Genomic DNA, 13,598 nt, shown 5'->3' with positions numbered 1-13,598 from the left:
CAATTGAGAGCCTCGTGTACGAGCAGTTGCACTAGCTGACACTCTAGAGGCCCTAGAGAATGCTAGCATATTTGTGGCCATTGGTCGCCGCCCTATAAGGACACTCGCACTGGTTGACACTCTAGAGGCCCTAGAGAATACCAGCACACCGGCACCTCCATGTCCGCCTCTCTTTAGTAAAACACTTGGGTTGGAATAATCTATGATTGAGCTATGTGCAAAATTTTGATTTCTGGACTTAGTCAGAATTTTGAAATTTAGGAGTTGTGCTAGGTGGCGGAGTATATATAAATCTTCGGACTTAGTATGATTTTTACTTATTCGGAAATTCTCTAAGTGTTGAAATACTTGAATCTTTGATACTTAAACCAGAACTTATTAAGAATCAAGCATGGAGTAACTTTTCATTTATAAGCTATCAAAATACTATTTGTAAAGGACCATTTTGAACTGTCTTGTTAAATGAAAACTTAGGAGCAAATCTTATAGAACACGGGAAACGCTGTTAGTTGGGATACATATTGTCTTTGGAGCCATGTTTCTGAAACAATATGCCGAAAGCAGTTAGTACTCTTGAGTCGTAGTAAAGGGCCAAAAGATTATTACAAACTTGTAGCATTTATACTCAAGTTAAACTGTACTAATACTTTGGTGCCGTTAGAACCGATTTTCTGAGATTTGCACTTACTTATACATGCCTAGGACTTATATTCTTAATGCAATTCTGATTTATATGCGGATGTATCAAAATAACTATTGCCTCCAAAATTTTGAGTTAAACAAAATATTTCAAAGTCTCAAAGATATTCTCAACATCGATCGGTTGGAATGATATAAGTGTAAACAAATTACTGTATGCAATCAGAAATAATTCCAGAGATTTCCTGAGACTCTGAGCAAAATATTCCACTTTTGGACTTAGCACCGTTCTATTTCTTTTGTTACAGAGAGGATCTTGAATCTCTGGACTTATAGTAATTTTTATGAAATTGGAAACTTGGTTGGAAATTTACCAAAATTCGGACTTGTAATAATTGCAATTTTTCCAACTAGATTAACAAATTTCATTTACCACAACTTAAGAGAAAATTTTGTTTTAGAGTATTTCTGTCTTAGCCAAAATATTCCAATTATGGACTTAGAGAGATTCTATTTCTTTTGGTGAAGGATAACTCTAACACTCTAATACTTTATGATTTTAAAATCCTTAACTTAGCGAGATTTGCACTTAGTCAAAATACTCCAACAGTGGACTTAGAGTGATTCTATTTCTTTTGACTTAAGGGCAATCTCTAAAGTAGCTTTGTGAATGAACTGTTAGTAAATTTTATCTCGGACAAAATATTCCACGTCTGGACTTAGAGTGATTCTATTTCTTTTGTCTCAGGATAAATTCACTAGTTTTGTACTTAGCATAATTTCATTGAAAAGTTTTGGACTTAGTCAAAATTCACTAATTTTGTACTTAGTATAATTTCATTGAAAAGAAATTTTTTTGGACTTAGTCAAAATTCACTAATTTTGTACTTAGTATAATTTCATTGAAAAGGAATTTTTTTTTTGGACTTAGTCAAAATTCACTAACTTTGTACTTAGGATAATTTCAATAAGAAATTTTTTTGACTTAGTCAAAATTTATTAATTTTGCACTTAAGATATTTTCAGAATTTTTTTTCCATAAGCCAAAATTTATTGACTTTGTACTTTTTGGACTTAGTCAAAATTTTCCAACTTTGGACTTAGAGTGATTCTATTTTATTTTGACTTAGAAAGTTTTTAATTCAATCTTAACTTAGAAAAATTTTTTTTGTTTGTATGTTCCTTACAAACACATACATAAATACAATAAACAGTTCACTCACCAATAAGTAGGACATGAAAACTAAATTTTTACTTGCTTTGCTAATGCTAAAATTTCTATTTCATGTGCCGCCAGAATTCAACAGACAACTTGAGAAGAGTTATAAACCATCAATCATTAGTGATAGTGAATATTAGTGATTTAAAAGTATAGTCAACAACCTAAGCCCTATATGTAATTAAAAAGCACACTTATAAGAGACAAAGTTCTAGTAACCAAACGCAGCAAAAGGTTGCAGCAGCCTATATTGGGAATCTTGGGACGTCTCTAAAAGAAGTAGCAAGTAATATTGGAAGTACTCTACTGTCTTTATAAAAATCCGGATTAAAACAAAGAAAGAACATTTTCTTTTATACCATTGAGAAAATTTAATTTTACTTAGGATTATTAGCATAAAGACTATAACCAAGTAAAATAAAGTGTGTACATATAGTTTATAATCTTTATAATCTAAAATTGTTACCATTTAGAGAAAAAAAGTGCACTAATTCAGCTAATTTGATTTTCAATAATATTTGACCAAATAATAACACCAACCTTGTAGTCTACTTTAAAGAGTTTGATTGACAACTTCCAGCGTATAGATTGATCACCTTGCGTAGGATATCACACTTCAGTAAGACACATAGAATATTGTGTTCTCACTAATTAAGTAGAGCACATCCGGTCTATAATAACCTTGAAAACAAACTGATTATATTCATATATATATAGGACAATCTAAATTGAGTCTCAATAATATAGTTATAAGGATTGAAATCACAAGTGAAGCCCCATAATAATTCGCGAAAAATACTTAGTAGGATTGGTAGGCATACCCTAATACAACTATAAGTATTGGGTGCGAGATCTTTGATATTCAGGCAAAACTGTTGCAATACTACTAGAATATAGACGATCCTTTGGGAGTGAACCTTAGTAAGTTATATTCATAAAGCCTTACAGGAATAAGCAGATTGTAAGCTACATATCCTTAGAGTGGAGTAAGAATTCAACAAGGATTATAAATTGCTGTTTTTCTCAACAATAACATTTGCTAGGAAAAGTCGACGCCTAAGCAAATAACAGTTAATTTGTGATAGTATATTAGCATACCCAAATTAACTTCGCTGCAAACCTTAACATTCTATTTAACTTTATAGCTAATTTATATAGCCAAACAACCCACATTAGCTTTATAGGCAAATATAGAATAAATCTAAATAGAAGTGTTTCTACAGTTGAGCTTAATTAAGGATAAGAGTGCATTAGCGCACACTCCAGAATAAGATTCAAAGCTCACTCGCAAGCATTCACGACGTAGAAACAACTGTAGGTGAAGTAGACAATACCTACTCATCTATATTTAACAATTTTAAAAGAAAAATTTGTTATTGTAAACAATTTTTGATTATTTTAACTTTAGGCGCATTATTTAGTTTCTTTTTGTACCTTTGCTATTTAAATCCTAAAATAGTACAACATCTCATAAGCTTCTTTAAAGAACTCATAGAAAGTTTAAAAGCTTTAAGCTAGCTGTAATGCCATTATTTAATAAAAGTAAGAAAGATGACAACGCTGAAAAGGCGAACACTCCACGTCGAGGACGCTCGACGACGCCTGGAAGAAGAACTCCATCAGCTGATGCAGCTTCTGCAGGAGATGATACACGAAGGGAGGAACCGATGCCCAACCAGGAGGAACCAGAACAGAATGGTGAGAGAACCAAGACGCCAGAACCAGACACGGAATCTGTAAGATCCATACCTATGCGAGAGGACTCACCAGATGCATTGATCAGAGACCGATATGTTAGAGCAACACTATCAGATCCTCTGGGAAATTTCCTGTTCCCACAATTCCTGGATACAATAAGACTCTGTAACCCCAACATACGCGTGGACTCAGAAATGATGAGGAACTTCTGTACCAACTACACACAGAGTATGAGGGAATACAAAGAGGAACAAAGACGTGAAGTTGAGTTAGAAGCCCAGCGTATTGTACACGAGGAGAATGACAAACGCACTCAACGACACTTCAGTAACTTCACCAACCAAACTGGAATTAAACCACCAAGCAGCTATGCAAGCAAGAGCACCCTATGCAACGATCAAAAGCTTAAGTTAGCCAATGGAACCTTCCCTCTCAAGCATTGCTTCAAAGGAGACGGCAAGCCACCTTACATTACTGATTATCTGTCAGAGATGAACACTGCTCAGGAATTATGTAATCTCTCAAGATCAGAATTCGAAACCTTTATGCTTAGGACCACAACTGGCGAAGCATATACTACTATCCAGCAGAGTTTCAACCTTGGACTATCTATTGAAAGTGTCTACAATAGCTTACTGCTACAGTACGATATACTCATCAGCCCACAGGAAGCTCAAGCTAAGCTGATAGCTTTTAAGGGAACCAAAGCCATGTCATTCCCTAAGCTTGTCAGTACCATTCAGAATCTTGCCAGCAGAGCCGCTGTTCATTATACAGACAAGACAGAACGACAGAATGTATTCAACATAACTGCAGTGGAGGCACTCAAACGTAGCTTACCAACAAATAGCCGCAATATAGCATCTGAAAACCATCACAATCTCACACATGATCTTGGAAGATCCCCTACATATCATGAGTTGACCGCTTCCATGTATCCTAGAACTGAAGACCTAGATCTGGACCTACAACAGAATGGTGTATCAGCCAGTTACAATGGAGATTTGTCGCTTCATAAAAAGACAAACAACACCAACTACTCACAAGACAGGGATACAAGAATGAATAGAGACAAACAGCCTGCTAAAGTTGCCGCTACGTCAAGCTATTATAAAAGGCCAACAGTTAGAGAAGTTACTGCTAAACCAGCCTTTCCTAAAACCTACAACAGAGAAAACAGGGATAACAGAGATAGACAACCACAAAAGAACACTAAACAAGATTATCATATCTCCTATGGTACATCCAATAAGCGCTATTGCGGTGCATGTGGTCAAAATACCCACAAAATATCAGATGGATGCAGACTACTGTGCGATGACCAAGGACGACAATATCAAACAGCACTAACATCCGGATACTGCCCAAGCTGTCACAAGAAGTATGGCAAGGACCTATACCACGCTCAACACCTATGCCCTGGACGACCAGCGATGATGGAACTGTACCATAGTGGTAAAGTAAGACCTGGTGGTGTGTTTAAACAGGCATATGAAGAATGGGTTGAGGCCAAAGCCAATGGACAATCCAAAGAGCGTGGCAGAACAAGTAGGGTTAACGCTATCACCGTTCGAATGGATCCTAATGACCCCAAGATTTTAGCGGTAGATAGTTCTGCAGCTATCATGGATGAAAACAGGAAAATGTACCTGAACTGCTCCGGCTGTATGTCAAATGGAAACTACGATGTATACATGACAGCTTTGTTTGACTCAGCAGCAGACAGAAACATCATGTCAACCAGCTATTTTGGAATGTTATTTGGAGTACAACAAAATGAGGTTAGGAACCATCTGGAAAAGAGTGACATGGTTCTTGTCAGCTACTCTGGACACAAAATCCCAGTAGCTGGAGAAATAACTCTCATGATTCGCCTCACACAGTTCTCAGGCATCTATAGACCAGTACCATTTATGATTGTACCTGAGGAACACAAGAATGTCACACCTATGATCATCGGAATGAATGGCATTAGAGATCTCCAATTAGGGTTGACTTTCGTTGCGGACAACCACCCGCCAGCACCATATCTATACTCTATGTTCCATCCTGGGAGAGTACTAGATAGCCTGTTCTGTTCTGATTATGAGTTACAACTCTGCACAGGGACAATTGACAAAATTGACTCTAATGAAACTCAGACTATAGAGATGAACATCAACCATTTCTTCAACTTGGCTCCTGGAACAAAAGTCATTCTCAGCGATGACCACATTGCCAATGATAGAAATGGAGGAATTAAAATTCAGCCTGGACAAACGCAACTGACTGTCAACAACCGAGGACAACTTAGTGGAAGAGCAATGATAACAAATGTCACTGAACATGCAATCACTAACACTGTTATCACCGGATACTTGGAACCAAGCAACCAATTTGTAGTCAAGGAGATCACCACAGACTTTGATTTTACGCAATCATTCCTACACAATGTATCTGTGACAACTGAGCTAGACGAGATTGTACAAGCCTTGGAGCAACACGCAGAGAAAGCTAATACTCCAGCTGTCAATCAGATCTCACTAGACACCAGAAACAACTCAGTCCAACTCTTATAGCTACCAAAATACAGCGCCATCAATCTGGTAGAACGATCTTTTCCTTTAGCTGATGGATATATACCGAATCCTACAGCCATAAACAATGACACTCCAGTACCAGGAGTAGCCTTATCTGACTACCGTTCTAATATTGATGAAATTCTAACTACACCAGATCCTGAAAAGAATAAACTCTTTGAAAATAGTGATGACGTTATTGAACTTGGCTTAAAACATATAGCTGAATCTGATAACCTCATGGACTATGTAACAGAACCTACTGGCTATAGTGTGCCTAAGGACCAGTTTGTTAAACCAGAGGATCTTGTGGTGCTGTCAGACTATCCACCAGAGGTAAGACATTATATAGAAGACATATTCCTAAAATCTTACCCCGATATCATATCTACACATTCTACTGATAGAGGTAACATGAGTAAATATCTGGGCAATTATACAATTAGACTAAAACCTGGTCAAACTTTACCCCAGCATAAGAAATTATATTATTTATCACCCGTAGAGAAAATGCAAATGCAATCTATCTTAGAGTTTTTGTTAAAGAACGGCACCATTGAAAGAGCTAATTTGGATGGGGATTCCTATAACAACTATGCAAGCCCAGCTTATCTGATTCCAAAGTCGGATCAGGGGAGCTGTCCTCGTTTAATTGTAAATTTTCAACAATTGAATCCTTGTCTGCAGTCTGAACCTGCACTGCTACCCACGGCAGAAAATTTGATTCAGTCACTAAGGGATAAATTTGTGCATAGTAGCAGTGACATGGCTAACGCTTTTCATAGTATAACGCTAGAACCTTCTTGCAGAGACCTAACATTGTTTGCAACCCCATTAGGAGCTTTTAGACACGCATCCTTACCAACTGGCATTAAGACTTCACCTGAAAGTCTATCACGTTTTATGGAAAAGATATTACACTGGGAATTGGTTTATGATGATAATGGTAATGTTGTAATGGACGGTGATTTAGCCAAAATGGTATACTCACCTATCCCAGAAGTCCAACACATTTATGATGATTTCATTGTCTCAACTGAACTAGCTAAAACTAGATCAGAATCATTGAATATACATTTTAAGATTTTGAAGAAAGTTATGGGGAGAATACACACGCATAAAGGAAAGATTAGTTTAAAGAAATCACAACTTTTCAAAAGTAGGGTAAACTTCTTTGGATTCTTCATTTCGCATAACTATTGCTGTGTAGATCAAAGGCGAGTACAAAAACTTCTAAATATTCCCATGCCTACTGATATTACTATAATGAGATCTTTTATGGGAGTACTACAAAGTATGCATAAACATCTAAGATTTGACATTATGGCTCCTACACATATTCTAACTTCACTTACATCTACTAGATTAGGTAAAACTTTTGTCCCAACTCCAGAACAAAGACAAGCATTCGAAGACATTAAGAAAGCTTTAGCTTCAGGACCAATTTTTAGCAAATTAGTTAACTTATCGGCACCTAAGATTATTTTGTCAGATGCAGCCGGCACCTCAACTGGCTCATATTCAGCAGTCTTAGCGCAAATAGTGACACCAGAATTACAGGCTAAAACCCTACCCCCTGGGCTAAACTTCGATGATCCTGTACACCATGTTATTTATGATAACAGGTTACCAATTTTACCCCTACCTTTGCAGATTGAAGGTGAAAACATTAAGGATTATGCTAAGCGTATGTCTGAAGATGGACCGCCCGAATTTGAATATTTGGCTAGTAAAACTTTGGGCTATCCTGAAGACGCTGTACACAATAGTCTTGGGATATCTTTACAATTGCTTTTGGAACTAAATAAAGTTCAAACACCTTTGACCACCATCCTGCAAAGAGCATCAAAAATCATACGTTCTACCATGTTGAGACAAAAGTATATTCAATTTGTATTTAATAATGATAGGGATAAATTCTTAGAATTTATTCGCAAACTAGAGCATGGATATGTATATCTAGATCCGCAACAACTCATATTTGAGGCTCTTAGTGTGGCTATGTACCGCCCTGTGATAGTTATCACAAATATAGAGGGTGCCAAACCTGTCACTCAACACTGTTCAGACAAAACAAAACCCCCTTTTGTATTTTTACTATATGGACACAAGGAGCAACACATAGTAAGACCCGCAATGGTTTCATCAACCAATAGCTTTAATTTAAAATCTTTAGCGTCTATGTTTGAAATTATCGCATACACCTCAAAGAAAATTACCGTTGCTGAGTCAAGATTACATATCATAGACATTGAAATTCTAGGAATTATTTATGCAGCTAACTCGTTTAGAACTCTAATAGGTCCAAGTTGTGAATGTACTTTGTTAACAGACGCAAAGTGCGCTTATTATCTCTTCAATCCTAAAGCATTAACAGCCGTTAATAAATTGAAGAGGTGGAATACCACTCTGTTAACTCTAATACCAAAGCTAACAATGTCTTTCTTGAGAGGAGAAGACAATTTGGCAGATTTCTTAACAAGGGCATATAAAGCTACTTTACCAAGCATCAAAAAGGTAGCCCTACCTAAATTTGTTAAATCTGGATTTGAAGATAACTTACCACAATATAAAGTTTGGACTATTGAAGAATGGACACAGTTCATTATGGATAACCCCGACTATTTGGGTTATGATGAACAACCCCCACAACCAAAGCAACAAAAACCCAAAATCACCATAAATTCACTTGCCGCAGAACATAGAGTTATAGGCAAAGTACTAAGACCTTTGGAAATCCTAAAAGAAAGGATTAGCATAGAAAATATAATTGCAAACCAAAAAGAGGAATACTCTGATATTTACACACGTTGTCTAACCTCTAAATCAAACACCTACACTTATAAAAGACAGACCTACGAACTTAAAGACACGATTCTGTTTACAAAAATAAAAGGAGATTTAAAGGTTTATCTCCCAACCAAACTATTACCAGTATTAGTATGCTATACTCATCTTTTGTTAGTACATAGTGGAGAAATTAAAATGCTTTTGAATATGCAAAATTTCTTCCACCCTAACCTTAAGAAATATGTTAGAAATTACACTAGATCTTGTTTAAATTGTCAACTTCAAAATTCATCTACAAAACTAGAACAAGTAGGAACTTATAGTACAATTTCAAGACCGTTTGAATGTGTAAGTATTGACTATATACAATCCTTACCCCCCTATCGTAGTTATAATCATATCCTCACTATAGTCTGCCAACTAACAGGAATGATTCTTGCATATCCCATGAAATCACTCACATCCCGTGAATTTATAGACAAATGCCCGGTTCACAAATAACTTTTAAAGGTCGACTGATTTTTTCTGTAGGTCAACCTAAACAAGTACAACCCACAAATACCTTTATAAAATCAGTCAACCTAAAGCTTCTATAGGTCAACCTAAAATTTTCAGAGGTTGACCTTTCTCTTTTGTGAACTGGGCTAAATTCATGTTTTATTTCTATCCTAATTTCTCCCCCAGACAAATATTGTGTGACAATGCAAAATCATTTTTAGAAAAGCAAAATTTGATATTCTTTGCTTCTATTGGCATCCGAGTTTTGTACTCTACTGCATACTTTTCACCTTCTAAAGGACTGGTAGAAGCTAGCAACAAAGTAATAAAATGGCCAATCATTAAAATTTTGGCGCAAGACTGTAACACCTTTTAAGTAAAAGTAATAAAATTTAAGTATTAAAATTGTAGATAATTGATGTGAACTAAATAAATTTTAATCTCTATGACGTACATAATAGATATTACCACACTTGTAAAAATGTGATGTATTATTGTAATATTTTGTATTTGTAGAGTTAGATTATAACCATAAAACAGATTACACTGAAATATAATATAGAAGAAAATTATTTGTGTTACCTTCATTAGCGGACTTTATTACAGATTGGCAACCACATCGGTCAAGAATCAAGGAAAATTTCTTTTGGACTTGGTAAAATTTTATTTTTTTTCAAAATTTTTTAGTCGGATGAATGGTAACTTTTAATTAAAGTAAATCTAAGTTATAATTTCAAAAGATATCTAGTTGGTTACAAATAAAATTTGTGAATAAAAATCTAATTCCTTTTTTAACGATAATATTGTCTGATAAAGGCAAAAAGATAATAAAAATAAAGTTTTGTCTACTAAAAATAGAGGCAAAAAGATAAAATCTAATTACGGTAAATATACAAAAAAAGATAATTTGGTCTGATAAGGACTAAAAGATAGTAAAAACAAAGTTTGTCTACTAAAAATAGGGGGCAACAAAAATTAAATTTATGCTCCATTACGTCCTAAGGTTGATAATCAACATTTTTGAACTAGTTATTATTAAATTTGATGTAAAAAAGAAAACCTTTAATCAATCAATAAATCAAGATAATAATTTTTATGTTTATGAAGCAAATTTCTCATTTAAAATTGGGGAAAATTTGAAAATTATATATTATGCAGTTAAAAGATTAATTCAAGATAGATATAATTTAATAAGACAAGGTAATACAGGTATAGGAGATAGAGGTACAGCGGAGAATCTGGATAATAATTCATCATACAATAGACAAGAAGTAGATCAAGAAATAGCAGGTCCTTTCACATTTAGTCATTTTGGAATAAATAGAACTTTAGACAGGTTTCTTGAGTTTAGAAGATATTTAGGTGGAACGATAATAATTGGAAACAGTCAAATTGATAATATCTATCATTCTGATTCAGAATAAAGTTTTAAAAAATATACGTCATCAAAATATTAAAATATTGAAAAATTTCATGAAAATTGTTGTATAAAAGTGTAAATATTTAAAAAACAAGTGTTTTCACCGGACATACACTGTAATTATAGTAATTATATCATTTCATTAAAAAGTTGGGAAGTTGAAAATTTTTAATTACCTAACATTTTTAAATTGTTAAGAAAATAATATTATAGTTTTGTACTTTAGACACAAAAGAAAAGTCTAAATTATAAAACTAAATATAAAGATAATTAAAAAAGGTAAAATAAAAGTTTTGTATATTGAACACAAAAGAAAAGTTCAATTTATAAACCTAATAATTATTGTTAAAGTAATTAAATGATAAAATTTTGCTTAAATATTCTTGGTTTATGGAAATTAAGAATTCTATGTTCTGAAATTAGAGGGCAAAATTGGACTGAAAAAATTCGAAGCTGTCAAATTACTCTTGGTTCTATAACTATTATAAGAATTAAGTTCAAACAAACATTGTAAAATTTTTAGGTAAAGGTAATTTTAAAAGATAATTCTACTTGTTAATCTAAAAATTGGTAAAAATAATTTTGAAAAATAACTCTACCTGATTTATCTGGAAAGTCATCAAAACATTGTTCCTGTTCAAATTTCATTGAAATCTAAAATAAAGATAGTCTCCACCAAGAAAATTGTTCCTGAAAAATAATTTGGTAAGCTAAAAATAAAGAAGGTTTTAATCAAAATAAAAACTTTTAACGGTAATCAAGTTTTATTTTATACACTGTAAAAAACATTTTCCTTAAAACATAAAGGTAAAGAAAATAAAAAATGTCGGACACAGAACAACAAAATGATCCTTACTTTGCAGGTGCCAGACGAAGGAAGTTTAGTAATTGGTTTGTTAAAAATAAGGAAAAATATCTAGAAAGGCTACAAAAGTATAAAGATAACTTGGAAAATTCAAATGGAGAAAATTACAAAAGTATACGTGAAAACCATGTAGATTTTAATACAGAAACAATGGATTTATTGCGCAACAGAGAAGCAGAAAGTTATGTAACAAATTTTACAGAGCTTACTGATGATGTTTCACTCGGAAATCTCAGGGATGAAAGGGATAGAGAAATGAACTTTGAAAGAAGAAATTTTAATCAACATAGAGATAATTCTAATCAATTTAATTTTGATAGAGAAAATTTTAACACAAATGATCATGATAATAATCAACATCAAAATCAGTGGGGTGAATTTAGAGGTTTTAATTATAGACAAGAACAAAGATATCCAAAAAATGAAAGATATTTTGAAAGAAATGAAAGAAATTCTAGACAATCTAGAAAAGATAGTTTTCAAGAAAATAGAGATTCTTATTTAAATAAAAAATATATGGAAGATTTACAAAAGAAAATTGATAATCTAAATATGGAAATAAAATATTTAAAACGAAAACCGGCTAGAGGAGAAAAATTTGAGGCTAAAACAGTATATAGATCTGCGGAAAACAGGGATTCTAGCCCTGCGGGACTCTCGTTGACCCATGCAGCCGAAGCTGTGGAACTATTAGAGGAATATTTAGTATCAAATCAAGCAGAAAAACAAAAAATGAAACAAAATGTTATTAAACAATTATCAAAAATTGGTAAAATACAAACATTGGAAAATAAATATAACTCGTCAAAGTATTATAATTGTGATGATTTCACACCAAAATTTATAGATACAAGTCTAAGATATTACAATGTTGAGAAAGTTAGCGATAAGTTAAAAATTATAAAAAATCAACTCCTCTCACTGAAAAATGTAGGACTGATCGATTACATCGACCAGTTTGGTGAATTCGACTTTGATAGCTTTTCACAATTCGAATTCAATGCAGTTTTCCACAATTCTCTCCCAAGGGATACCAAAGATAGAATTGAATGCAAAAATATAAACCCAGCAAAATTGACTACCAAAGATTATCTTAACATTGTCAGTGACATTGTTAACAATGGACGTATAGCAAACCATAACATTGATTATATGCTTGAAACATTTAAAACATCCAAGAGAAACATAGAGGATATTTATGATGAGTATAGAAGGAAAATAAATAATTTACCTCCTAATGTTATGTCTGCTAGTGAGAAAGAAAGAAGAATACATTCTCAAATGATGAAATATCTACCAACTCAATTATTATCTATTTTAAGAATAGAAGAAGCTAAATTAGGTAGAAATCTTAATAGTGAAACACTCCATGATTTCATATTGCTTAATAGGGATCAAATAAACAAATATCTCAGATTTGTTAACAAAACTACAATGACAAAGAAAGTTCCAATAAAAAGGATAGATGAAAATGAATTAGAGGATGATAATACCACGGAAATAAATTATGAAATAGAAGAGGAGTATCTTACTGCAAGTAGTGATGAAGAAGATGAAGATTCCAATGTTTTAAAAGTAAAAAATGAGCCTAGGCCATTTAAAAAATGTAAAATATGTAAGAAAAACTATCATACTCAAGACGAGTGTATATTTAATCCCGATGAAAATAAAAGACAAAAAAATCAGCAAAAACTAAAAATTAGAAATTGTCTTAAATGTAAGGGCCAACATAAGGATAGTAACTGCGAAATATTTAAGAAACTATTGGTTTCTAAACCATGTGAAAGGTGCGAAGCGGCCGAAAAATATGAATACCACCATACCCCAGAAGAATGCCTAAAGGTCAATTTTTTAGAGAAAATAAAAAACAACCAATAAAATATAAATTCAATGAAAAATGGTATAAAAAAG

The sequence above is a fragment of the Acartia tonsa genome, chromosome 12, assembly GCF_053477335.1.
Source record: "Acartia tonsa isolate MP-2025a chromosome 12, ASM5347733v1, whole genome shotgun sequence".
NCBI lineage: Eukaryota > Metazoa > Arthropoda > Copepoda > Calanoida > Acartiidae > Acartia > Acartia tonsa.
The sequence above is the reverse complement of the archived record's forward strand: the minus strand, read 5'-3'. Positions refer to the sequence as shown.